Source organism: Capra hircus, chromosome 21 (assembly GCF_001704415.2).
Source record: "Capra hircus breed San Clemente chromosome 21, ASM170441v1, whole genome shotgun sequence".
Classification (NCBI taxonomy): domain Eukaryota; kingdom Metazoa; phylum Chordata; class Mammalia; order Artiodactyla; family Bovidae; genus Capra; species Capra hircus.
This window is the reverse complement of record NC_030828.1, coordinates 66,802,856-66,827,919: the sequence shown is the minus strand read 5'-3', so window position 1 is coordinate 66,827,919 and position 25,064 is coordinate 66,802,856. Positions and strand designations below refer to the sequence as shown.

Genomic DNA, 25,064 nt, shown 5'->3' with positions numbered 1-25,064 from the left:
ATGGACACTCTGTTCTGAACATTCTGGGGCATCTGTCCTGGGGAGCTTTCTCTAGGGCACACACTCTAGATCATGGGACTAGTGTTAAACAAACTGTGACCTGCGGTCATATGTGGTCAGTCGCCTGTTTCTGTTAGGCTCTCAAGCTTAAAACGCTTTTTACATTTTTAAAGAGTCAAACAAACAAATGAAACAAAGGCAACTATGTGACAAGACCGTATACATTACCCACAAAGCCTAGAATATTTACCACTTCGCCCTTTAGAGAAGAATTTGCCAACTCCTGCCCTGAACTCCACATCTAGAGTTCACAGGAACGGCTGGTTTGCAGGGTGTAGGCGTGGCCAGCTCACAAGCTTCACTAACCCACCCTCTCACCAATGCTGGGCACCATTAGACAGCTTAATTTCCACCAATCTAGCAGGCACGAGGGTCCCTTTTCTTCTTTACTCTGATAATTAAATAGGTTTAGCATATTTTCATATGCTCACTGGCCATTTGTGCTTTTCCTTCTGTTGAAATGCCTGTGTCTGAATTTTTTAATTGGGTTATTGGTCTTTTAAAATACTGATTTGTAGAGGTGATTCATATGTTCTGACTGCTAATCTCTTGTTAGTTTTTGTATATGTTTTCCCCTTAGGCTGTGGCTTCACTTTAACTTTCTGTATTTTAATGAAGTGAAGTTCTTAATTTTAATGTAGTCAAATGTATCCTTTTAAAGGATATCTTTATCTGTACCTCTTGGCCTTTTAAAAAGATTCAGATTAGCTTATGGGTGATGCCGATGAAAAAGGACAACCTAATATACAGGGAACCAAACTGAAGGCAGTTCTATCTCTATCACAGAATCATTTCCAAAAGAACGATGTTCTGCTCAAGTAATGAGCCACCAACTATGTCAAATAGACTCACATTACTCAAGGGAAATATTCTACCTAAACAAGAGCTTGTTGAAGAAAGAAATTACATGGACCCCGAGCAGGGCCCAGGGTGCAAGCCCACGCTCCGCTCTGTTGGTGAATCGGTGGATGTGGGCCTCAGCTGGCCCACAGTCCTCCCTGGTGCCAGGACAGGTGGATGAATGAATCCGCTCAGGTTTACCCATGATCCCAGACTCCACCGATGATCCCAGACTCCACTGACGATCAAGGTCACTGTAAGAAGCCAGCTCTAATTGAAAGCATACAAATCACCTAATCACCCCCTAAAACAACTAAGACAATTCGATGATATCTTTAAGTCTTAAGACAATTATCCACTGACTGTGTCCTGAAGAAAAGGAAGTTTTGGATTTAGGAAGACCATCACTGGAGGCGAATTTTCCACAACCAGCCCAGAGGCAGACAGTAGTGAGAGTGAGCACTGCTAAAGCTGGCCACTGGTGGGTGTGTCCTAAGACCACACACAAGGTTAGGCAGGAGAACCGCCAGAGTGAACCTGCTCCAGGTGCCCGCCCATCTGCATGGCAGGGAGGATGGAAACCTCAAGATCATCAGAGGAGATAAAATGTCTATCTGCAAGACCAAAGTCTGCAAAAGCAACAAGGGAGGACACGGAGATTAATTTATCTCTCATACTGTTCACCACTGTAAGCCAACTCAACTCCTTTCTGAAGTCAGGTGGGGTGGACATAAATGAGGCAAATTCAAAACTGGTCGCCAGGTTAAGAACAGACGTGAGCGATGTCAGTGAAGACGGCTGAGTATGTAACTCCAAAGGTTCATCCTTCAAAAAAAGGCAAGAAAAAAGATGGCAAGATCTGTCAGAAACAACCTGTGTGGAACTCTAAAAACTAAACAGAAAGCTTACAGCAATCAGAGGGATGCTTAATCAACAGAAACCTGCTGCACCTCGGTGAGGACAGTGAGCTCTGCAGCGCTTTCTCCAGCCCCGGCCCCTCCCCAGGAGGCAGTGGCCTGGAAGACAGAAGCCTGTAATCCCAGCACGGAGACTGGCTGGAGGCTGGGGGCCGGTGGAGCGGAACACACTCATATGCAAAGAGTTTCCGGTGGAGTTACAGCCTACCTGGTGGCTCCCCAGAAGGCCCGCTCAAACGGCTTGGCCCCATCAGACCCAGGACTCTCCCAGCGCTGAGGCAGCCACAGGGGGCTGGCGGACTGTCCTAAAAACACCCAGAGGCAAACAGATTAGTCGCTGCTGCCTGGGCCAACCAGTAATGGTAGAAGAAGACGAGAGACAAACCAAAAGGCTGATAGGAAATACTGGGAAACGAGGGCTCTGAAGAGCTCCAACGTGCTACCAGGATCCCAGAAGGCCACGCACATGCTCAGGGCTGTGTGCACGCTCAGGAGAGATGCAAGACCCTGAACTCTCACCTCCGGCTGACCTTCAGGTTCTGTACAAGCAGGAAGTGATGCTAAGGCAAACCTGTCAACTGCCTGGTGGGGTGCTGAAAACACACCCTGATGCGCACGTATACCCTGTGGGAAGAGATTTGGAGATAATTTTGGTTCCAGGCACTTACAGAAAATCTCTGTCTGATTCTTAGCTGACTACCACACTGGTGGAACAGAGACTTCAGTGACTACACATGATAAAGAATGTGGACTTCACAAAATCAGCTCAAAAAAGTCATTATGCAAACAGTTAACTAAAACAAGCAGCAAGAAATACTGGGGAGAATCTCGTTTCCATCTTTGCCATATTATAATATTCAAAATGTCCATTTTCAACAAAAAATTGTAAGTCAGGCAAGAAATAAGGAAGCATGGCCCATATACAGGAAGAAAAAAAAAGCAAGTAATAGAAACTGTCTAGGAGGAAACCCAGACATTAGACTTACAACTGTCCATGAGTTCAAAGAGATAAAGGGAACTGTGTCCAAAAAAGTGAAAGAAACCATCTGAACAATGTCTCATGAAATAGAAAATATCAATAAAAATCAATAAAGTTTAAAAGGAACCAAATGGAGATCCTGGAGTTAAAAAGCACAATAATGGAAAAGAAAAATTCAATAAAGGGGCTCAACAGGAGAGCTGAATAGACAGAAGAAAGAATTAGAGAACTTGAAGATAGGTCAATTGAGATTTGCAGATAAGACAATTGAGCTTATCCAGTCTAAGTAACAGAAGGAAAAAATAATAAAGAAAAATGCAAAGAGCTTAGAGACCTATGGGACACTACCAGTCATACCAAGATATACATTATCCTGGGAGTCTTAGAAAGGAGAGGAGGGAGAAAAAAAGGTGACAAGAATATTTTAAAATATAATGGACAAGAATTTCCTATTTTTGATGAAAAGTATTAATTCGCACATTCAGGAAATTCAACAAACTCTATGTGGGTTAAACTCAAAGAGATCTATACTAATACACATTATCATTGAACTGCTGGAGGAAAGAAGGAAAATTTCGAAAGCAGCAAGAGAAGTGATTCCTTACATAAAAGCATTTCCTCAATAAGATTTACAGTTGACCTCTCATCAGAAACAATGGAGGGCAGAAGACAATGGGATAATATTTTTGAATGGCTGAAAGAAAAAAATATCAACTAAGAATCCTCTGTCCCTGGCCCCCCTCCACAAAAATACCATGTTTCAAAAATGAAGACTCGACAAAATACTAGAAAACTAAGCCCTAAAGCACATTAAACATATTCTACACCACGATCAAGTGGAATTTGTCCCAGGAAGGTAAGAGTGGTTCAGCATAAGAAAATCAATCACTGTAATATACCACAGTAACAGCACAAGGGTAAAATACACATGATCACCTCAACTGGTATAGAAAAACAAGTGGACAAGATTAAACACCCTTTCATTTAAAAAAGACCCTTAGAAACTAGGAATAAGAGGGAACTTCCTTGGTATGGGGCTTCCCTGGTGGCTCAGATGGTAAAAGAATCCACCTGCAATGCAGGAGACCCGGTTTCAATCCCTGAGTCAGGAAGATACCCTGGAGAAGGGAATGGCTGGAGAATTCCATGGACAGAGGAGCCTGGCAGGCTAAGTTCTGCTGCTGCTGCTGCTAAGTCGCTTCAGTAGTGTCCGACTCTGTGTGGCCTCATAGACGGCAGCCCACCAGGCTCCCCCATCCCTGGGATTCTCAGGCAAGAACACTAGAGTGGGTTGCCATTTCCTTCTCCAATGCATGAAAGTGAAAAGTGAAAGTGAAGTCGCTCAGTCGTGTCCGACCCTCAGCAACCCCATGGACTGCAGCCCACCAGGCTCCTCCGTCCGTGGGATTTTCCAGCAAGAGTACTGGAGTGGGGTGTCATTGCCTTCTCCGAGGCTACAGTTCATGGGGCCACAAAGAGTCAGAAACGACTGAGCAACCAACACTTTCATCTTCACTTTTCCTTTACATGATAAAGGATAAAAGGTATTTGTGAAAAACCCACATTTAATGGTGAAAGATCAGGAAGAAGGGAAGGATGCAAGCTTTCACCACTGTTACTCAATATTACACAGAAATTCTACCCAGAGCAATTAGGCAAGAAAAAGAAATGAAAGGTATCCAAATTAGAAAGAAAGAAATAAAACCAGCTTTATTCACAGATGATATCATCTGATGTATAGAAAACCTCAAAGACTTCACAAGAAAGTAACTAGAACTAATAAAAGAATCCACCAAAGTTTCAGGAAACAAATGCCGACAAAGAAACATCATTTCTGTTTCTATACAACAGCAACAAACAAACTGATTTAGAAAGTAACTCCATTTATAATAGCATCCAGAAGAATCAATTACCCAGGAATAAATTTAACCACTACGTGAATGATTTGCTCACAATCACTGAAAGAAAGAACACGTCATTGAACAGTAAGATATTTGTGTGCTCCAAAACAAATCTATGTACATGGACTGGAAGACAATATTATGATGACAATACTACTTCTGATGGTTAATTTTATGTGTCAACTTGTTGGGGGTCACAAGGTGCCTAGATATCTGATCAAACATTCTTCTAGGTGTTCCTGTGAGGGTGTTGGATGAGTTTAACACTTAAATAGGTGGACTGAATAAAGCAGACTGCCCTCCCTAATGTGGGTGAGCCTCACTCAGCCAAATGCCTAAACAGAACAAAAAGGTCTGCCCTTTCCCCAGGTGAGGAGGAGACTTTGTGCCTATCTTCAAATTGACACACTGGCTTTTTTTCCTGCCTTCAAACTAAAACAGAAATATTGGCTCTTCCTGGATCTGAAGCCTGGGTTTTGGATAGAAACCACATCCTTCCTGTCCCTCCTGATGAAAGGGAATGTTTCATGCAAAGATGGGCACAATAAAGGCAGAAACAGTATGGACCTAACAGAAGCAGAAGGTACTAAGAAGAGGTGGCAAGAATACACAGAAGAACTGTACAAAAAAGATCTTCATGACCCAGATAACCACGATGGTGAGATCACTCACCTAGAGCCAGACATTCTGGAATGCAAAGTCAAATGGGCCTTAGCAAGCATCACTATGAACAAAGCTAGTGGAGGTGATGGAATCCCAGTTCAGCATTTCACATCCTAAATTAAGATGATGCTGTGAAAGTGCTGCACTCAATATGCCAGCAAATTTGGAAAACTCAGCAGTGGCAACAGGACTGGAAAAGATCAGTTTTCATTCTAATCTCAAAGAAAGGCAATGCCAAAGAATGTTCAAACCACCACACAACTGCACTCATCTCACACGCTAGCAAAGTAATGCTCAAATTCTCCAAGCCGGGCTTCAACAGAACATGAACCATGGACTTCCAGATGTTCCAGTTGGACTTAGAAAAGGCAAAGGAACCAGAGATCAAATTGTCTACATCTGCTGGACCACAGAAAAAGCAAGAGAGTTCCAGAAAAACATCTACTTCTGCTTTATTGATTATGCCAAAGCCTTTGACTGTGTGGATCACAGTGTGGAAAATTCTTCGAGACACTTGACCTGCCTCCTGAGAAGTCTGTATGCAGGACAATAAGCAACAGTTAGAACTGGACATGGAACAATGGACTGGTTCCAAATCGGGAAAGGAGTACATCAAGGCTGTATATTGTCACCCTGCTTATTTAACTTAAATGCAGAGTACATCATGCAAAATGCCAGGCTGAATGAAGCACAAGCTGGAATCAAGACTGCCGGGAGAAATATCAATAACCTCAGATATGCAGATGACACCACCCTTATGGCAGAAAGCGAAGAGGAACTGAAGAGCCTCTTGATGAAAGTGAAAGAGGAGAGTGAAAAAGTTGGCTTAAAGCTCAACATTCAGAAAACTAAGATCACGGCATCCGGTCCCATCATTTCATGTGAAATAGATGGGGAAACGACAGAAATAGTGACAGACTTTATTTTTTTGGCTCCAAAATCACTGCAGATGGTGACTGCAACCATGAAATCAAAAGATGCTTTCTCCGTGGAAGAAAACTTATGACCAACTTAGACAGCATATTAAAAAGCAGAGATATTACTTTGCCTATAAAGGTCCGTCTAGTCAAAGCCCAAACTACTGGTTTTTCCAGCAGTCATGTATGGATGTGAGAGTTGGACCATAAAGAAAGCTGAATGCTGAAGAATTGATGCTTTTATACTGTGGTGTTGGAAAAGACTCTTGCGAGTCCCTTGAACTGCAAAAAGATCAAAACAGTCAATCCTAAAGGAAATCAGTCCTGAATGCTCACTGGAAGGACTGATGCTGAAGCTGAAGCTCCAAGACTTTGGCCATCAGATGGGAAGAACTGACTCATTGGAAAAGACCCTGATTCTGGGAAAGACTGAAGACAGGAGAAGAAGGGGATGACAGAGGATGAGATGGTTGGATGGCATCACCAACTTGATGGACATGAGTTTGAGCAGGCTCTGGGAGTTGGTGATGGACAGGGAAGCCTGGTGTGCTGCAGTCCATGGGGTTGCAAAGAGTCAGACATGACTGAGTGTGTGAACTGAACCGAACTACGCCATTAGCCCTCCTGATTTTCAGGCCTTTCGACTTAGACTGGAACTAAGCCACTGGCTCTTATAGTTGCCAACTTACACTGCAGATCTTGGGACTGTCCTGCCTCCATAGCTGTGTGAGTCCCAATTCCTTAGAATAACTATCTCTTTATACACATACACCTTATTGGTTCTCTTTCTCTAGAGAACCATAACAAACATACTACCCGAAGCAATCTACAGATTCAATGCAATCTCTATCAAAACTCCAGTGGCCTTTTACAGAAGTGAGAAATCTGATCCTAAAATTCTGTAAAGCAATTATCCTTCAATTAAAAAATAAATTTAAAAAATTCACATGGAATTGCAAGAGTCAAAACAGGATCGGAAAAGAAAAAGAAAGGTGAAAGACTTGTCAAGCTTACTACTTCAAAACTTCCTACAAAATGACAGTAATCAAAATAATGAAATACTAGCATAAGGACAGGCATGTAGAAAACAGAACTGGGAGTCCAGAAACAAATTCATACGTCTAAAGTCAAACGATTTTTGACAAGGATGTCAATACTATTTAGTTGGAAAAAAGAAGTCTCTGAAACAACTGGGTATCCAGGGAGATGAATGAACTTAGACCCCTGCCTCATTCCATACACGCAAACTGACTTAAATGGATGAGCAACCAAAATATAAGAACTCACACCATAAAGGGCTTCCCAGGTGGCGCCAGTGGAAAAGACCCACCTGCCAATGCAGGAGAGGCAAGAGGTGCAGGTTTGATCCCTGGGTCAGAAAGGTCTACTGGAGGAGGTCATGGAACCCACTCGGGCATTCTTGCCTGGAGAATTCCACGGACAGAGTAGCCTCCTGGGCTACAGTCCATATGGTCGCAAAGAGTTGGACATGACTGAAGTGACTCAGCGTGCATGCAACACCATAAGGTTTAGAAGAAAACACAGGGACAGGTTTTCATGTTGCTGAATCTGGCAAAGGATTCTTAGATATGACCCTAAAAGCACAAGCAACGAAGAAAAATAAGGGAAACTGGTCTCACAAAATTTGAAAACTTTTGTATATAAAAGGACACTATCAAGAATGTGAAAAGACAAAAAAATGGGAGAGCTATTTATTTTCTTGGGCTTCAAAATCACTAAGGATGGGGACTACAGCCATGAAATTTAAAGAGGCTTGTGCCTCGGAAGAAAAGCTATGAAACCTAGATGGCGTTATTAAAAAGCAGAGACATCACTTTGCCAACAAAGATTCGTATAGTCAAAGCTATGTTTCTTCCAGTAGTCATGTACAGATGTGAGAGTTGGACCTTAAGGAAGGCTGAGCACAGAAGTACAGACGCTTTCCAAACTGAGAATGAGAGTCCCTTGGACAGTAAGGAGAGCAAACCAGTCTATCCTAAAGGAAATCAACCCTGAATATTCATCAGAAGGACTGATGCTGAAGTTGAAGCTCCAATACTCTGGCCACCTGATGCAAAGAGCCAACTCACTGAAAAGGACACTAAAGCTGGGAACGATTTCGGGCTGGAAGAGAAGGGGATGACAGAGGACGAGATGGTTGGATGGCATCACTGACTCAATGGACACGAGTTTGAGCAAACTCTGGGAGATACTGAAGGACAGGGAAGCCTGGGGGACTGCAGTCCGTGGGGCTGCAAACAGTCAGACACGACTTAGCGACTAAACAACAAAGAACAACAAAATCTGCAAACCACGTGTCTGATTAGAGTCTAATATCCAGAACAACAGAGAACTCTTACAGCTCAACAACCAAGAGACAGACAACTCAACCAAAAAATGGGCAAAGGAGGTGAATAAACATGTCTCCCAGAAGACACAGACACAGCCAACAAGCATATGAAGAGATCTTCAACACCATTAGTCACCAGGGAATTACAAATCAAAACCACAGTGAGTTATCACTTCACACCCACCAGGATGGCTATGATTTTTTTTTTAAACAAGGTAAAACAACAAGCATTGTTGACGACGCAGAGAAACTGAAACCCTCATGTATTGCTGGTGGAAACAAAATGGATTCGTTTTTTGTGGAAAACATTTTCAGTTTCTCAAAAAGTTAAACACAGAATTACCAATACGACCCAGCAATTGCGCTCTTAGGTGTATACCCAAAAGAACTGAAAACAGGGACTCAAATCAACTTATGTACAGACAGGTTTATAGCAGCATCAGTCACAGTACTGAAAAGGCAGAAACAACCCAAATGAGCATCAACAGATAAACGAATAAACAAAATGGGGGGGGGTGTAAATATTACTCAGGCATAAAAAGAAACGGAGTGATGATGACACAGGCCACAACATGGACGAACCTGGAAAATACCACGCTAAGTGAAAGACGCCAAGAACAAAAGGCCACACGGTGCACGATTCCATCTATATGAAACATACGGAACAGGCAAATCCAGAGGCAGAGAGCAGAGCGGCAGCCTAGGAGGTGAGGAGAAGGGCCACGATGGTTACCTGCTTCGTGGGTCCAGGGTTTCCTTTTGAGGTAATGAGAATGTCTGGGACCAGAGGGAGGTTGTGGTTGCAACCTGTGAACGTACTATACACCACTGAATTGCTCACTTTAAAACGGATAATTTTATGTTCTGTCATGCCAATTTAAAAAAACTACCTTTTAAAAAAAACAAACCATCACAAGATACTACTTCATAGCTATTAGGGTGGCTGTAATTTAAAAAAATGGAAAACTTCAAGTGTTGGTGAGGAATATGAAGAAATTGGAACCCTCGTACATTGCTGAATATAAAATGGTTCATCATCACTGTAGAAAACAATTTGGCAGTTCCTCAAAAGAGTTAGCAGAGTTACCGCGTGGCCCAGCACCCCTACTCTTATGCACACACCCAAAAGGAGTGGAGAAAGGCATTTACACGATCACGTGCACACCCATGTTCACGGCAGCAATATTCAGGACAGACAGGGCCATTCAGCCCAGAGGCCTGTCAAAAGAGGGCTGGATACACAACACTTACATGTGTCTATATAATGTACTGTTATTAACCATAAAAAAACAAAGCGCTGACACACGGTACAACATGGGAAAACCCTGAAAACGTTTCGCTAGAGTAACAGGAGCCAGAAACAGAAGGCCGCGCGTCGCACGACTCCATCTCTGTGTCGTGTCCAGAACAAGCAGATCCATGCAGACGGAACGCAGAGTCGTGGTTGACAGGGGCTCAGGCGAGAGGAGAGTAACAGAGAGACTGAACGGAGTTTCTTCTTGGGATGAAAATGGCCTAGAAATAGGCAGCGATGATGGCTATACAACACTGTGAATATACGAAATAAAACCCACTGAACTGTACATTTTGAATGGTTTAAATGACATTTTTTGTAAAAAAAAAAAAAAAAAAGAAGAAGTTTTAATAAAAAGAATGGGGTCTAAAGAGCTTAGACACTCTGATTTCTTTCTTCATCACTGAGTTTGATAACCACTCCACACCAACCCTGGCAAAACAATAGCAGAACCCCAGCTTGATCTTCGGCTGGAACAATGCCTGCTGTAGGTGCAGCAGCAAGAGCTGACACTATGCTCAAAGACCCGCAACTAAAAGCCACTGGTAAAAGAAAGCTCCTTGGTTCTCATTACAATTCTTTAAAGCAAACATACAAAATTAACCTGCTAATTTTATCTAAAATACATGCAATGGTCATTTCTCACCTACAAGTGTATCTGTTCATTCATGCCCACCCGGGGGTGGCCAGGAAGTCCACGTGTGCCCCACGCGGAGGCTCACCACCCAAAGCATCAGTGAGTAAGCAAAGTCCCATCTCTGGAAGCTTCTAAAATGGGGGACTTGTTGCAACCTTTGACTAGATTTCTTGATTTAAAATAAATACCTTTATTTCACTTACTTTTATGTGGGTATAAAATAGTTAAATTTTCCCTTAATCCTAAAGTTTAGATGTGACAATTAAAGGTTAACAAAAATTATACTTAAAATAATGACTGTGCTAATGAAGAAAAATGATGCAAATTCAGTCAAAGGCCTTAAGGAGATGGTGGAGGCAGCTTTCAGGGACCTGCAGACTGGTGCTGAACAGCCTGATCTGGGAAGAGGCTCAGGGGTTGCAACACCCACAGACGGGAAGCATGTGGCTCCGGTGAGCACACGGGGTCATGCGGAGATGGCAACTCTGGCCCCAGTCATCACTTCACATTCCCGGCCTCATCCCAGCATTAGGTCTGGAAAGAGGATATCTGCTTCCACACACAGAGAAACGTTCTGCCCAACAGGAATGGCAGACACGTCAGGTGGAGACAGCACAAAGGGAGTGACCGTGAAGGGCAAGTGTGGGCTCGAGAACGGCCCCCTACGTCGGTGCGCTAGGAGGACTCCGACAGGAGGCCGGGACCGGAGCCCCAGGAAGCAGCGGCCTGGGCGGGCATGCCGGGCCCACACCGCAGGGAGGCGGGCAGGGAAGGCGGGGCCGGCGTTCACAGGGCGAGAACTCCGATGCTGCAGCTTCCAACGCAGCAGAATTGCTGCTCTGTTACTACATGCTTGCTGCTTGCTATGTGTTTAGGTACGAATTTAACGTATTTTGAGGCCACATTTTATCCAAATGAAAAAAAGTCTCTATTTGAGACATCGGTTTCATAAAGTTTTAGCTTCTAACCAGCTTCTCACTCATTGAGGCATCAGTCACTCAGTCAGTTCAGCTGCTCAGTCGTGTCTGACTCTTTGCGACCCCATTGACTTACAGCACACCAGGCCTCCCTGTCCATCACCAACTCCCGGAGCTTACTCAAACTCATGTCCATTGAGTCAATGATGCCATCCAACCATCTCATTCTCTGTCGTCCTCTTCTCCTTCCGCCTTCAGTCTTTCCCAGCATCAGGGTCTTTTCCAGTGAGTCAGCTCTCGGCATCAGGTGGCCAAAGTATGGGAGTTTCAGCTTCAGCACCAGTCCTTCCATATGAATATTCAGGACTGATTTCCTTTAGGATGGACTGGTTTGATCTCCTTGCAGTCCAAGGGACTCTCAAGAGTTTTCTCCAGCACCACAGTTCAAAAGCATCAATTCTTCAGTGCTCAGCTTCCCTTATGATCCAACTCTCACATCTTTACACGACTACTGGAAAAACCATAGCTTTGACTAGACAGACCTTTGCTGGCAAAGTTGAGGTGTACCTGCACTCAGAAACACAGTGAAGAGCCAGACTGGGTTCCTTCACTTTGCTCTGCATCTCCATTACGTTGATGATTTATTTTATGTCCCTTGTTTTGGTGGTTTAAGTTGAGCTACACTTGGAGATTAGAAACTGGAAACAAACGCACATCTGCTGACAAAAGGGTGTTCCAAGGGTTGGAAAGCCCGGGGAAAACCAAAAAAGGGAAGCATCAGATAAACAAAGAAAATGGCTCCTGCCAGCAAGAAAGTTCTAAACAACAGAGGTGCAGGAAAACCAGCTCCACGTCAAGCCCAGGAGGGAGGTTAGAACAGCACCCATGCGAGGCCAAGGAAGGGAGAAAGCCACCGGCAGACAGGTGTGCCCTGTTGATAAGAAAGCGCTCTGGCAATCCACAGTTACGCAGACATTTCAGCACGCGGACTGCTCAGGACACCTGATGCCAGACACTCTGCTCAGGGAGCTGCCTGTGGCTAACTCACTGGGAAAGCACAGAGGGGCCTGGACTCTCACCCAGACTAACAGGCCGCTCCTCATCGCACAGGAAAAAGCCCCGCATAGGAGAGAGGGAGGGGGAGAGAGAGACTGACGCAGGCAGACGGCTGGAAAGGAACCTGATTAAACCATGATACGAAACTTGGTCTCAAATTCTTTAGGAAAACAATAGCTGCCTGAGACCCAGCACTGCCAATATTGCTCAGTTCAAATGACTTAGGATGTTAAACAAGGGTTCATTCAACTCTGGCTGCTCGTGGACCAGGGCCAGAGCCCAGCCATCTGGACAGGAAGGAGCTGAGGGCTCCGTCCGCCTGACAGCGACTCAGGGCGGGCAGCACCTTTCCCGGAGAGGCTGCCCTGAGTCAAGCCCGGCCTGGAGGCTCTGGGGCTGCCGGCTGTGAGAAGGTGCGCTTTCCTGAAGCACCAACTTGACTAGGAAGTCAGAGTGAAAGCATGAAGCGTGGCGCCATTCAGGAGTGGATCACAGCATTAAACCACCTGGAGAATACAGGCAGGAGATGCCAAAAGTCAGCGGCTCTGAGCTCTGCGCTCCTGACTGCTCCCTCTCGCCAGCTTCCCCTCTGCCACCGGTGGTGCACACGCGGGAGCTGATCCAGGCCCCTTCTCTGTCCTGCTGGGTAATCGACCTGCACACAGGAGCCCCCGCTCCGAGCCCCACGCTCGCGGAGCTCCTGGACAACCCGCTCCCCCTCAGCTGCACGGGAGCCCCGTGGTCAGTGCAGCCCAGACGGAATCTGCTGTCTTCGGCGCTTCCCATGGCTGTTGGGCAGGCCTCGACCTACTCAGAGACCCGCTCTCATCTCGGGGAATGACGCTGTCACTTGGCTAGCTGCCCACGGCAGACCTGCCCTCGCCTCCCTGATTCTGACACACAATCACTCAATAATACCTGCCGATTCCATGGCACCGTCACGACCCTGTTTATAGGGTGCTCACTCCGTGGCCAGGGAGACGCTCTCAGGTACAGTTTCCTCATCTGCAGTCTCTTTCAGCTAACATAACTCACCCTGAGTTTCTAGTCCAAGTCTTTGAGTTTAACCATAAGGAAAACCGGGCCACGGTTGGGAATGTACTTGCCAGGTCCCAAAATTACTAGGGAATCTGCAGCTGGACAAATTGATGACTTTTATTTGCAGGAGAAACACATACTGAATAATGCCGACATATTTCTAAGTTAGTCTTCCTCTATAATGTAACAACCAACATTGTGGAACGCTAAACAGCTGTTAAAATGGATGAGGAGAATCCCTGTATATGGCTATGCCGCAGGCTCATGACGTGCTGTCAACTTTTTTAAAAGATGGAGAAAAGCTTGTACTGTACACTACTATTTTTAAAGAAAGAGGGCTGTGGGCACAGACACACACAAGAATTTATATTATAGTAAGTGAGTGTTAGTCGCTCAGTCGTGCCCAACTCTTCGCGACCCCATGGACTGCAGCCTACCAGGCTCCTCTGAACGTGAGATTTTCCAGGCAAGAATACTAGAGTGGATTACCATTTCCTTCTCCAGGGGATATTCCCAACCCAGGGCTCGAACCTGGGTCTCCTGCAGCGCAGGCAGATTCTTTACTGACTGAGCTACAAGGGAAGCCCATATTACAGTAGATAAATAAAAAATGTTAAAAATGTCACCTGTGGAAGACAGAAGAAACAGGCTATAAAGATCAGAGAAGAGAGCTAGATTTCTGAAAATACTTTGGCTGTCCACCAAAAAGGTCCAGGACAGTAACCAGCCCTGCAGCAACGATGTACAGGTTGTGGTCACGAGACACCCTGCTCTATAAGAGGGAGCCGGAGCTGCTTAGAGAAACAGCCGGCTCCAGGTCTGGGGTGAAACGGCACACAACCAATCTACAGACTCTCCCCACTTTAGAGAGCGAAGGACAAGGAGGCAACGGACAGAGGCACCACCGCAGAAGTGGCGCAATCCTCCCATCTACAGGAACAAGAGCTGCCGTGTTTTACAACACGTCACATATGTTTAAATTCACGAGTTTATACTGACACTTCTTCCCTGGTCACTTGAGAAGCGGCTATGAGACCATCTCATTGTTTCGAGAATCCATAAAGAGAAAGAATCAGGCATTCATCCTACTGCTCCCATCTGAACTGTCCCTTCAGTTCAGTTCAGTTCAGTTCAGTTCAGTTCAGTCGCCCAGCTGTGTCCAACTCTTTGCGACCCCATGAATCGCAGCATGCCAGGTCTCCCTGTCCATCACCAACTCCTGGAGTTCACTCAAACTCACGTCCATCGAGTCGGCGATGCCATCCAGCCACCTCATCCTCTGTCGTCCCCTTTTCCTCCTGCCCCCAATCCCTCCCAGCATCAGAGTCTTTTCCAGTGAGTCAACTCTTCACATGAGGTGGCCAAAGTATTGGAGTTTCAGCTTTAGCATCAGTCCTTTCAAGGAACACCCAGGACTGATCTCCTTAGGGTAACCAAATAGGATTTCAGTGAATCAAGGCAAAGTAAAGGATGAGACTTTCACCATCATCACTTGCAACCCCTAACGACCATGGGTCCAGGTGCCGAGCGCCACGAGGACCAGAACAGATTCACGCACCGCCACCTCCGAGTGCTGAGCTCAAAGGCTGAGCCGCTCGAACCTCTAGATCCACCTCCCACCTCCCAGGAAATAAAAGGAGAGAAGAGCGCGTTCCACGTAAACGGGGACACCCCTGACTACAGAACTGCTGACACAGAAAATGCCAGGAAGGAAAGGGACGGGGTGGGGCAGTCAGCTGACTGATAGAGAGGCAGGGCAGCTCAACGCGACTGCTTGGACTCTGTTTCAAGCTAAAAAACCTGAGGCTATTGGGGAAAACTGAATGGTACTGTGATTATGAATAAAATTAAATACCAGTTTTCTTGATGCTTCTGAATGTTATCGAAAATAGCTGTGTATTAAATCTCACTTTGGATGCAAACATTTCAAACCTATTTTATATGCATGCTAATGTTCTAAGATATGAAAGAGTTCTTAATTTCAAGAATAAAATGCCACTCAATCACAAATTAAGAGATTAAAACACAGGGTGTTTTGTTTCCTTTCAAACTCCCAGAGAAAGACAGTGAAGGAGTAAGCAGTTCCTGCATCAAAGACGCAAGCCTCGGCTGGGCAGGCCTCCACGCACAGCACTGGCACCTCTACGGCGGCGGCGCCCTCCCCGGGCAGGAGCACGCCACCAACCCGGGTCTCCAACCTCATCAACTGTCACTAAGCCCTCAGGGGCAATGTGTATTACTCACAGAGTTTAACGCTGGTTTAAAAGGAGAGAAAAGAAGTCGGAAACACACACCCAAATACGCTACCACGGATCCGGAAGACACTCAGATACACCTGTTACAGAACGAGACTGCTAACGCCGAAAATGGGTAAGTTCAGGATGTTTCTGAATTTAACTACTTCACTGTCAGGCAAAGGCGCACCGGGAACAGCTGGAGAAAAACCTACGCAAATGGAAACTTCTAGTGACATACCTGGATGTTGTATGCTGCAAGAGGATATATCTGAGCTTGACCAGGCAGGAAGAAACTTCAATAAAGAAAGAAGCAAAGCAGAGTCAACTTTATCCTTCTTCAGATACTGTAGTGGAGTCCCTCACCTAGGAAGTAAGAATGACACGTGGTTAACTCACATGTGGGAAATTTTTTAAAGCTTTGAAAAAACTGAATTTCAAAAATGGAAATTTCTAAAACGTGATAAAGTAAGAAGCTCGAGAGAAAACACTTTTAATCCTTCTATATAAGCGTATGCTTTGGATTTTCTGCATTTTTTGAGGTGAACATAAATTACAAAGGCTGGGTAACTTCAGATAACTTTTTTAAAAATCACTTTTATCATGAAATATAACTGTATGTACATCGTCAAGCACAAGAAACATGTATGTGCAGGTTCATCAGGTTATTAAACAAAACCCCAACTACCACCCAGGCCACAGAGTGGGGCACTGCTGGGATCCCCAAAAGGCTGGGAGCCTTCCTCTGACCCCTAACCCTTTCCTTCCCCTGTAAGCACCAACCACTCTAACTTCCTGTGATCCTTCCTCCGCTTTTCTTTAGCTCACCCCTAGGCTTGTAGCTCTGGTCGTTTATTTTCGCCAGCTCCTGACTCCTACACAGACATGATCACACAGTGTACATTCCCTCGTCTTGCTTTGTTTTTGCCCCATTGCTGTTGCTGGCCCTGCTGTTTATCTTCACGGCTGCATATTACTCCGCTGTGCAACACACCATCGTCTACTTACCACTCGGTTTCTGCTTTGGAGCCAACACAAGCACTCCTAAGATCTTTCTGGCACAGATCTCTTAAGCATTTGGGGGTAAATACGTCTAGTGCATATATACATGCGAGAGTGACCGCTAGACTGTGAGGTCAGCGTATTTTCAGCTCCACGACATAAAGCTTAACAGACTCTTCCCACAGCAGCTGTAGTGATTCACACGACTGCAACAAGGGGAGGAGAGTTTCCACTGCGCAACGTTTTCAGAACTTGTCAGACTTGTTCATTCTTGGTAACTGGATGGCTATGTCCTGGGGTCCTAAGAATTCTTATTGTATAGAATTTTATAATTATTTTGACGAAAAACTCATGAGATTTTACATCTGACAGCTGCTGCGAGAGAGAATTTTGAAACCAAACACTCGTGCACTTTTCCAGGTGTTACCACACTCCAATTTCTGACCAGTTGAAACCTCACACTCTTGGTCCACCAGCTTCCAGAGACACTGGTTACAAATCCCAGGCACAAGGGGATGGTGTGCGTGTGTGTGTGTATGGGTGTGTGTGTGTGGCTGGCCAGTAACAGCATCCTATTCCTGGTCAGAGCTGGTTCATCTCTGTGAGCACACAAAACCCAAATCAAAATGAATCAAGTCTTTCCTTCCTCCTCTGGGACTTACAGAGATTCTCCCTCTTTCCTGAAGAACTTGAACTTGAGCACATGGGCGTCAAGAGGCTCTTTGAGGACAGAGCAAATGAGGAAGACACCAGGGGAAGGACCCAGCTGCAGCCTGCCCTGCCCGAGGGCTCTTAATTAGGTGGCCAATAAAGCCCCTTTTGCTGTTATCAGCTAAGGTCTAGTCATATCCCAAAGAGCCCGCGCTGATGTGATCAGTCATTATAAAACATGGGTTTTAATCTACTCAGTAAGCCACATAGGTCAATAAAGGCAACACGTGTACATACACACACAACCTTAATATTTTTTCAATCACGTTTTATAAATCAAAATGGTTTATCACTCAAACTTAAACTATAGTTCTTGCCAAAAGGCAAGTTAACTCTGAATGTTTCTTTGGCAAGAGAATGAAAAATCAATAGCTGTAAAGTATTTGTCCTTGTCTGCTATAAACACACTAGTATACCATCCCTACTGGATTTTAGTAACAAAATTATGATAACCTCATAAAATAAACTGGGAAGTGTTCCCTGGTTTATTCTGAGGAAGTATTTGGGTAGAACTGGAATTATTTCTTCTTTGAAAGTCTGGTGGAATTTAACAACAAAGCCATCAGTGCCTAAAAATTTTAATTACTGATTCTATTTTTTTAGTGGTTACAGGAATTTTTGCTGTAGCTACTTTTAGAAAGCTACATTTTCCAAGGAATTTGTTTATCTCATCTAATTTTCACATTTACTGACATGATGCTATTTCAACTCATGACTGTTGCTGAAGCTCCAACACTTTGGTCACCTGATGCAAAGAGCTGACTCACTGGAAAAGACCCTGATGCTTTTAGAAAGACGGAAGGCAAAAGGAGAAGGGGGCGGGCAGAGGATAAGATGGTTAGATGGCATCAATGACTCAACGGACATGAATCTGAACAAACTCCGGGAGACAGTGGAGGACAGGGAGGCCTGGCATGCTGCAGTCCACGGGATCGCAAAGAGTTGGATACAACTGAGCTACTGAACCACCACAGCGACGCTGCACTGGGAGCTCAGAGTCTCAGCCACTGGACCAGCAGGGAGGTTCCCAGCCTTGGGCAATTTTTATAAAATGTCTACGCGTGCCTGAAAATAAAGTATAAGATGCAGGCTTTGGATGGAATATTATCTATGTGTACATTAGACCAAGGGTGTTGATCCTATGTAAATCATCTGTGCTTACAGGGTTTTTTATTTTTAATCTATCAAATACTGAGACATGTATCGAAATCTCTACTATAAACTGTTGTTGTTCGTTGTTCACTCACTAAGTCAGGTCCAGCTCTTTCAGATCCCACGAACTACAGCACAACACGTTCCCGGTCCTTCACTGTCTCCCAGAGTTTGCTCAAACTCATGTTCACTGAGTCGATGATGCCCTCCCAGCATCTCATCCTCTGCCGCTGCCTTCTCCTGCCCTCAATCTTTCCCAGGATCATGTCTTTTCCAGAAAGTTGGCTCTTCACATTATGTGGCCAAAGTACCGGAGCTTCAGGTTCAGCATCAGCATCTGTCCTTCCAATGAATATTCAGGGTTGATTTCCTTTAGGATGGACTGGTTGGATCTCCTTGCAGTCCAAAGGACTCTCAAGAGTCTTCTCTAACACCCCAGTCCAAAAGCATCCATTCTTTGGTGCTCAGCTTTCTTTATAGTCCAACTCTCACATCCATACATGACCACTGGAAAAACCATAGCTTTGACTAGATGGACCTTTGTTGGCAAAGTAATGTCTCTGCTTTTCAATATGCTATCTAGGTTGGTCATAACTTTCAAGGAGTAAGCATCTTTTAATTTCATGGCTGCAGTCACCATCTGCAGTGATTTTGGAGCCCAGAAAAATAAAGTCTGTCACTGTTTGCATTGATTCCCCATCTATTTGCCATGAAGGGATGGGACCAGATGCCATGATCTTACTTTTTGAATGCTGAGTTTAGGCCTACTTTTTCACTCTCCTCTTCCAGTTTCTTCAAGAGGCTCTTTAGAGCGGTTATCATCTGCACATATGAGACTGTTAGTATTTCTCCCAATAATTTTGATTTCAGCTTACAATTCATTCAGCCCAGCATTCATTCCCTCTGCAGTATACAGCCCTGACGTACTCCTTTCCCAATCCGGAACCTGTCCATTGTTCCACGTCCAGTTCTTTTTTTTTTTTTTTCCACATCCAGTTCTAACTGTTGCTTTTTGTCCTGCATACAAGTTTCTCAGGAGGCAAGTAAGGTGGTCTGGTATTCCCATCTCTTGAAGAATTTTCCACAGTTTGTTGTGATCCACACAGTCAAAGGCTTTAGCGTAGTCAATGAAGCAGAAGTTTTTCTGGAATTCCCTTGCTTTTTCTATGGTCCAACGGATATTGGCAGTTCTTCTGCCTTTTCTAAATCCAGCTAGCACAGTTCTTGGTTCATGTACTGCTGAAGACTAGCTTGAAGAATTTTGAACATTACCTTATTTGCATGTGAAATGAGCAGGAGTTTGAACATTCTTTGGCATCCCCCTTCTTTGGGATTGGAATGAAAACTGATTTTTCCAGTCCTGTGGCCACTGCTGAGTTTTCCAAATTTGCTGGCATATTGAGTGCAGCACTTTCACAGCATCATCTTTTAGGATTTGAAATAGCTCAGCTGGAATTCCATCACCTCACTAGCTTTGTTCACAGTAATGCTTCTTAAGGCCCACATGACTTTGCACTCCAGGATGTCTGGCTCTAGGTGAGTGATCACACCATCATGGTTATCTGGGTCATGAAGATCTTTTTCGTAAGCTCTTCTGTGTATTCTTGCCACCTCTTGTTCATCTCTTCTGCTTCTGTTAGGCCCTTACTGTTTCTGTCCTTTATCGAGCCCATCTTTGCATGAAATGTTCCCTTGGTGTCTCTAATTTTCTTGAAGAGATCTCAAGTCTTTCCCATTCTACTGTTTTCCTCAATTTCTTCACACTCATCATTGAGGAAGGCTTTCTTATCTCTCCTTGCTATTCTTTGAGAACTCTGCATTCAGATAGGTATATCTTTCCCTTTCTCCTTTGCTTTTTGCTTCTCTTCCTTTCTCAGCTATTTGTAAGGCCTCTTTGGACAACCATTTTGCCTTCTTACATTTCTTTTTCTTGGGCATGATTCTGGTCACTGCCTCAGGCACTCCGAGTCTACCAGAGCTGCTGCTCCTGCTGCTAGGTCGCTTCAGTCATGTCCGACTCTGTGCAACCACATAGACGGCAGCCCACCAGGCTCCCCCGTTCCTGGGATTCTCCAGGCAAGAACACTGGAGTGGGTTGCCATTTCCTTCTCCAATGCATGAAAGTGAAGTCGTTCAGTCGTGTCTGACTCCTAGCGACCCCTGGACTGCAGCCTACCAGGCTCCTCTGCCCATGGGATTTTCCAGGCAAGCGTACCGGAGCGGGTCGCCACTGCCTTCTCCTAACTCCTTGTATCCTTGTATGCAGTTTTGGATGGAGTGTTACTTATATGTACATTACACCAAGGGTACTGATCCTACGTAAAACATCTGTGCTTACAGGATTTTTTTTTTTTTTTTGCCTGCTTATTCTATCCATTACTGAGAAGTGCTGAAATCTCTACTGTAACTGTAAATTTGTCTATTTCCCCCCGCCGTACTTATGGCAATCTCTACTTTGGATATTCTGAAGTCATATTATGGCTTATCCACGTTTAGAATTATTATGACTTCCTTTTGAATTGAACCTTTTATCATTACAAACTGTAGCAGAGACTACATGTTGACCAGATTTTTCCCTTCTACCTCCTGGGCACAGCCTCTCCTGCAGTGAAGTCTGGTTTAGGACCTGGGCTCCGCCTAACAGGATGCAATCCTAATATACACCACCTCACCCTATAGCCCAGCCGTGAACACCTGGGTGATTCACTCCTTCCGCCCCACACAGAGGCAGAGTATCCCGGGCCTCAGGAGATGGCAGAGATGGGGGGAAGCAGCTGAATCCCCAAACGACCATCGAAAAAACATCTGCCAACCAGGACTATGTGTACTGAACTTCATGCAAGCAAGACATGAATTTGCTTAAACTACTGACTGCTTTGTTAAAGGAGCCAGCTGCCAACTGTATTAAGTGAAATGACACTCACTATCTCCAGAACTGCTTTTTGCTTTAAACTGTGTTTTCTCTGACACTACAAAATCCTGCTTTTGGCTAGAGTTTGCAGTTTCTTTTCTTTTTTTTTTTTTTCATTTTTCTTTCAAATCTCTTAATCTTCATGCTTTAGGTGGGTCTCTTATAAACAAAATACAGTTGAGTTTTTAAAAAACCTTATTTGGTATCTTTTTCTTTTAATTCAGTTCAGTTCAGTTGCTCAGTCGTGACTGACTCTTTGTGACCCCATGAACTGCAGCACGCCAGGCCTCCCTGTTCATCACCAACTCCTGGAGTTCACCCAAACCAATGTCCATTGAGTTGGTGATGCCATCCAGCCATCTCATCCTCTGTCGTCCCCTTCTGCTGCTCTCAATCTTTCCCAGCATCAGGGTCTTTTCGAATGAGTCAGCTCTTCGCATCAGGTGGCCAAAGTATTGGAGTTTCAGCTTCAACATCAGTCCTTCCAATGAACACCCAGGACTGATCTCCTTTAGGATGGACTGATTGGATCTCCTTGCATCCAAGGGACTCTCAAGAGTCTTCTCTGACACCACAGTTCAAAAGCATCAATTTTTCTGTGCTCAGCTTTCTTTATAGTCCAACTCTCACATCCGTACATGACCACTGGAAAAACCATAGCTTTGACTAGAAGGACCTTTGTTGGCAAAGTAATGTCTCTGCTTTTTAACATGCTATCTTTCCTTGGAACTTTTAACTCCACTTACCTTGGAGACAGTTACTCACTTCTAGGTTCAATTTTCTTTTATTTTCTTTCGATTTGCTTCTTTTGGATTCCTTGCTATCATTCTAGTCCCCCAGTAGTCTGCACTTCACACACTGCTTCTACTCTTTAGTAACTGCTGCGGAAGCTCTAACGCACAGGTTCTTATCAAAGTCCAATGTCAACCAACACATGCACCTTTCTCTTGGACAGCAAGAGCCTTGAAACGTCGACTCCATCCACCGTGATTTCCAGCCTCACTTCTCCTGCTGCAGAGTCCGTGTGCGTGCGTGTGCATGTGCTCATCATGATGGACATTTTGAGCGACTCTCTGCAGTCATCCTGCCTTCCCTTCATGGCCCCACATCGCTGGGCCTCAAGCTCCCTTTGCTGCTTTCTGTCCATGACTGTGGTGGGTTGTACTGCTTGACTTTCTGGTGTTAAAACCACCTCTATTTCCTGAGATAAGCTTTCCTCAATTATTATGTAATGTCCTTTCCATATGCCGCCTGGTTGGCTCTATCTGCTAAACTTTGCAGAGGATGTGCGCATGACGGACAGCGCTCGGTGGCTCTCCTCTCCTAGAGTCTCTGTCTGATTTTGCTTTCAGGTCGTGCTGGCCTCACAGAAGGAGACAGGAAGCATTCCCTCCTCTTCTGTCTTCTGGAAAAGTTTTTGTCGATTAGTATTCTTTCTTCTTTAGGTGTTTAGTAATTATCGGTGACGCTATTTGGATGCGGAGTATTCTTCATGGCAAAGATTTTGACTACAAATTAAACTTCTTTAATATAGTTATGAAAGGTTATACACTTGCTCGAGTAAATCTGGTGGTTTATGTTTTTCAAGGGGCTTGTTCATTTTACTGAGGCTGTCAAATTTATTAGCATAACATTATTCACAATACTCCTTATTACCCTTTCAACACCTACAGGATCTGTAACAGTGTCCTCTTTTACATCCAACTAATCACAAGGTGGAATCAAGATTGACGGGAGAAATATCAATAACCTCATATATGCAGATGACACCACCCTTATGGCAGAAAGTGAAGAACTAAAGAGCCTCTTGATGAAAGTGAAAGAGGAGAGTGAAAAAGTTGGCTTAAAGCTCAACATTCAGAAAACGGAGATCATGGCATCTGGTCCCATCACTTCATGGCAAATAGATGGGGAAATAGTGGCTGATTTTATTTTTCTGGGCTCCAAGATCACAGGAGATGGTGACTGCAGCCATGAAATTAAAAGACGCTTACTCCTTGGAGGGAAAGTTATGACCAACCTAGATAGCATATTCAAAGGCAGAGACATTACTTTGCCAACAAAGGTCCATCTAGTCAAAGCTATGGTTTTTCCAGTGGTCATGTATGGATAATAAGAGTTGGACTGTGAAGAAAACTGAGCCCCGAAGAATGGATGCTTCTGAACTGTGGTATTGGAGAAGACTCTTGAGAGTACCTTGGACTGCAAGGAGATCCAACCAGTCCATTCTAAAGGAGATCAGCCCTGGGTGTTCACTGGAAGGACTGATGCTGAAGCTGAAACTCCAATACTTTGGCCACCTCATGCAAAGAGTTGACTCATTGGAAAAGACCCTGATGCTGGGAGGGATTGGGGGCAGGAGGAGAAGGGGACAACAGAGGATGAGATGGCTGGATGGCATCACCGACTCGATGAACATGAGTTTGGGTAAACTCTGGGAATTGGTGATGGACAGGGAGGCCTGGCGTGCTGCAATTCATGGAGTCACAGAGTCAGTCACGACTGAGTGACTGAACTGAATGCTTCCCTGGTGGCTCAGCTAGTAAATAATCCGCCCGCAATGCAGGGGACCTGGGTTCAATCCCTGTGTTGGGAAGATGCCCTGGAGAAGGGAAAGGCTACCCACTCCAGTATTCTGGCCTGGAGAATTCCATGGACTATCCATACGGTCTCAAAGAGTTGGACACGACTGAGCAAATTTCTTTCACTTTCAATGGCAATTAATGTTTCCCCCCCCCACAGACAAGAGATCTTTCTGGATAAAATACGCATCTTTAACTTATCGGTTCACCGTCAAACACCACCACTGAGACACAATGCGCTGTGTTTCCATTCCTTCACTCCCAAACTCTGTGCTGCTACCGTCATTTACTTCCCTCTGCAAGTACGGTAACTTCTAAAGTACATTGCTAATTCCGCTAATTTTGCTTTAAATAGTCTAAAAAAAAGATTAAAGTGTGAATATTCACCAGTCCATGGACTATTTCCAATTCTTTTCATTCCTTTGGGTAAAAATTTCCATCTGCTATCATCTTCCTTCTACTTGAACTTCCTTTAAAATTTCTTGTAGTGCACTTCTGCTGGCAATAAATTCTGCCAGCATTCCTTGGTCCAGAAATTTTTATTTCACTTTCCTTCTGAAAGATACTTTCACTGGGTACAGAATGATAAAAACTAGCAGGTTTCTTCCTTTTGGTACTTTAAACACGGCAGTTGTCTGCTGGCGGCAACAGGTTCTGATCAGAGCTCACTGACCTTATTTTTGCTCGTCTGTAACATGTCTTCTTGCTGCTTTTTAAGACTTTTTTCTCTTCATCACTGACTTTTCAGTAACTGGACTCTGTGGACCTTAGTATGATTTTGTCCACTCTATTTGGAGTTTGTGAGCTTCATGGTTTGCAGTCTTCATCAAATGTGGACATTTTTCAGCACTGTTTCTCCAAATACTGTTTCCTCCAAATACTGTCCTTCCTCTTCTTCGGGAA

At 44.6% G+C, this 25,064-nt stretch overlaps 1 protein-coding gene across 3 annotated transcripts in view; it reads right to left on the bottom strand.

The window, feature by feature from the left end:
- The window catches only part of TRAF3 (TNF receptor associated factor 3), a 115,645-nt gene that overhangs the window by 37,506 nt on the left and 53,075 nt on the right, over positions 1-25,064 (bottom strand). For all 3 annotated transcript variants that reach the window (XM_018066300.1, XM_013973268.2, XM_005695421.3), the window contains exon 2: positions 16,045-16,169. The gene's annotated coding sequence lies outside the window, so the exon portion shown is untranslated. The remainder of the gene's footprint in view (positions 1-16,044; positions 16,170-25,064) is intronic.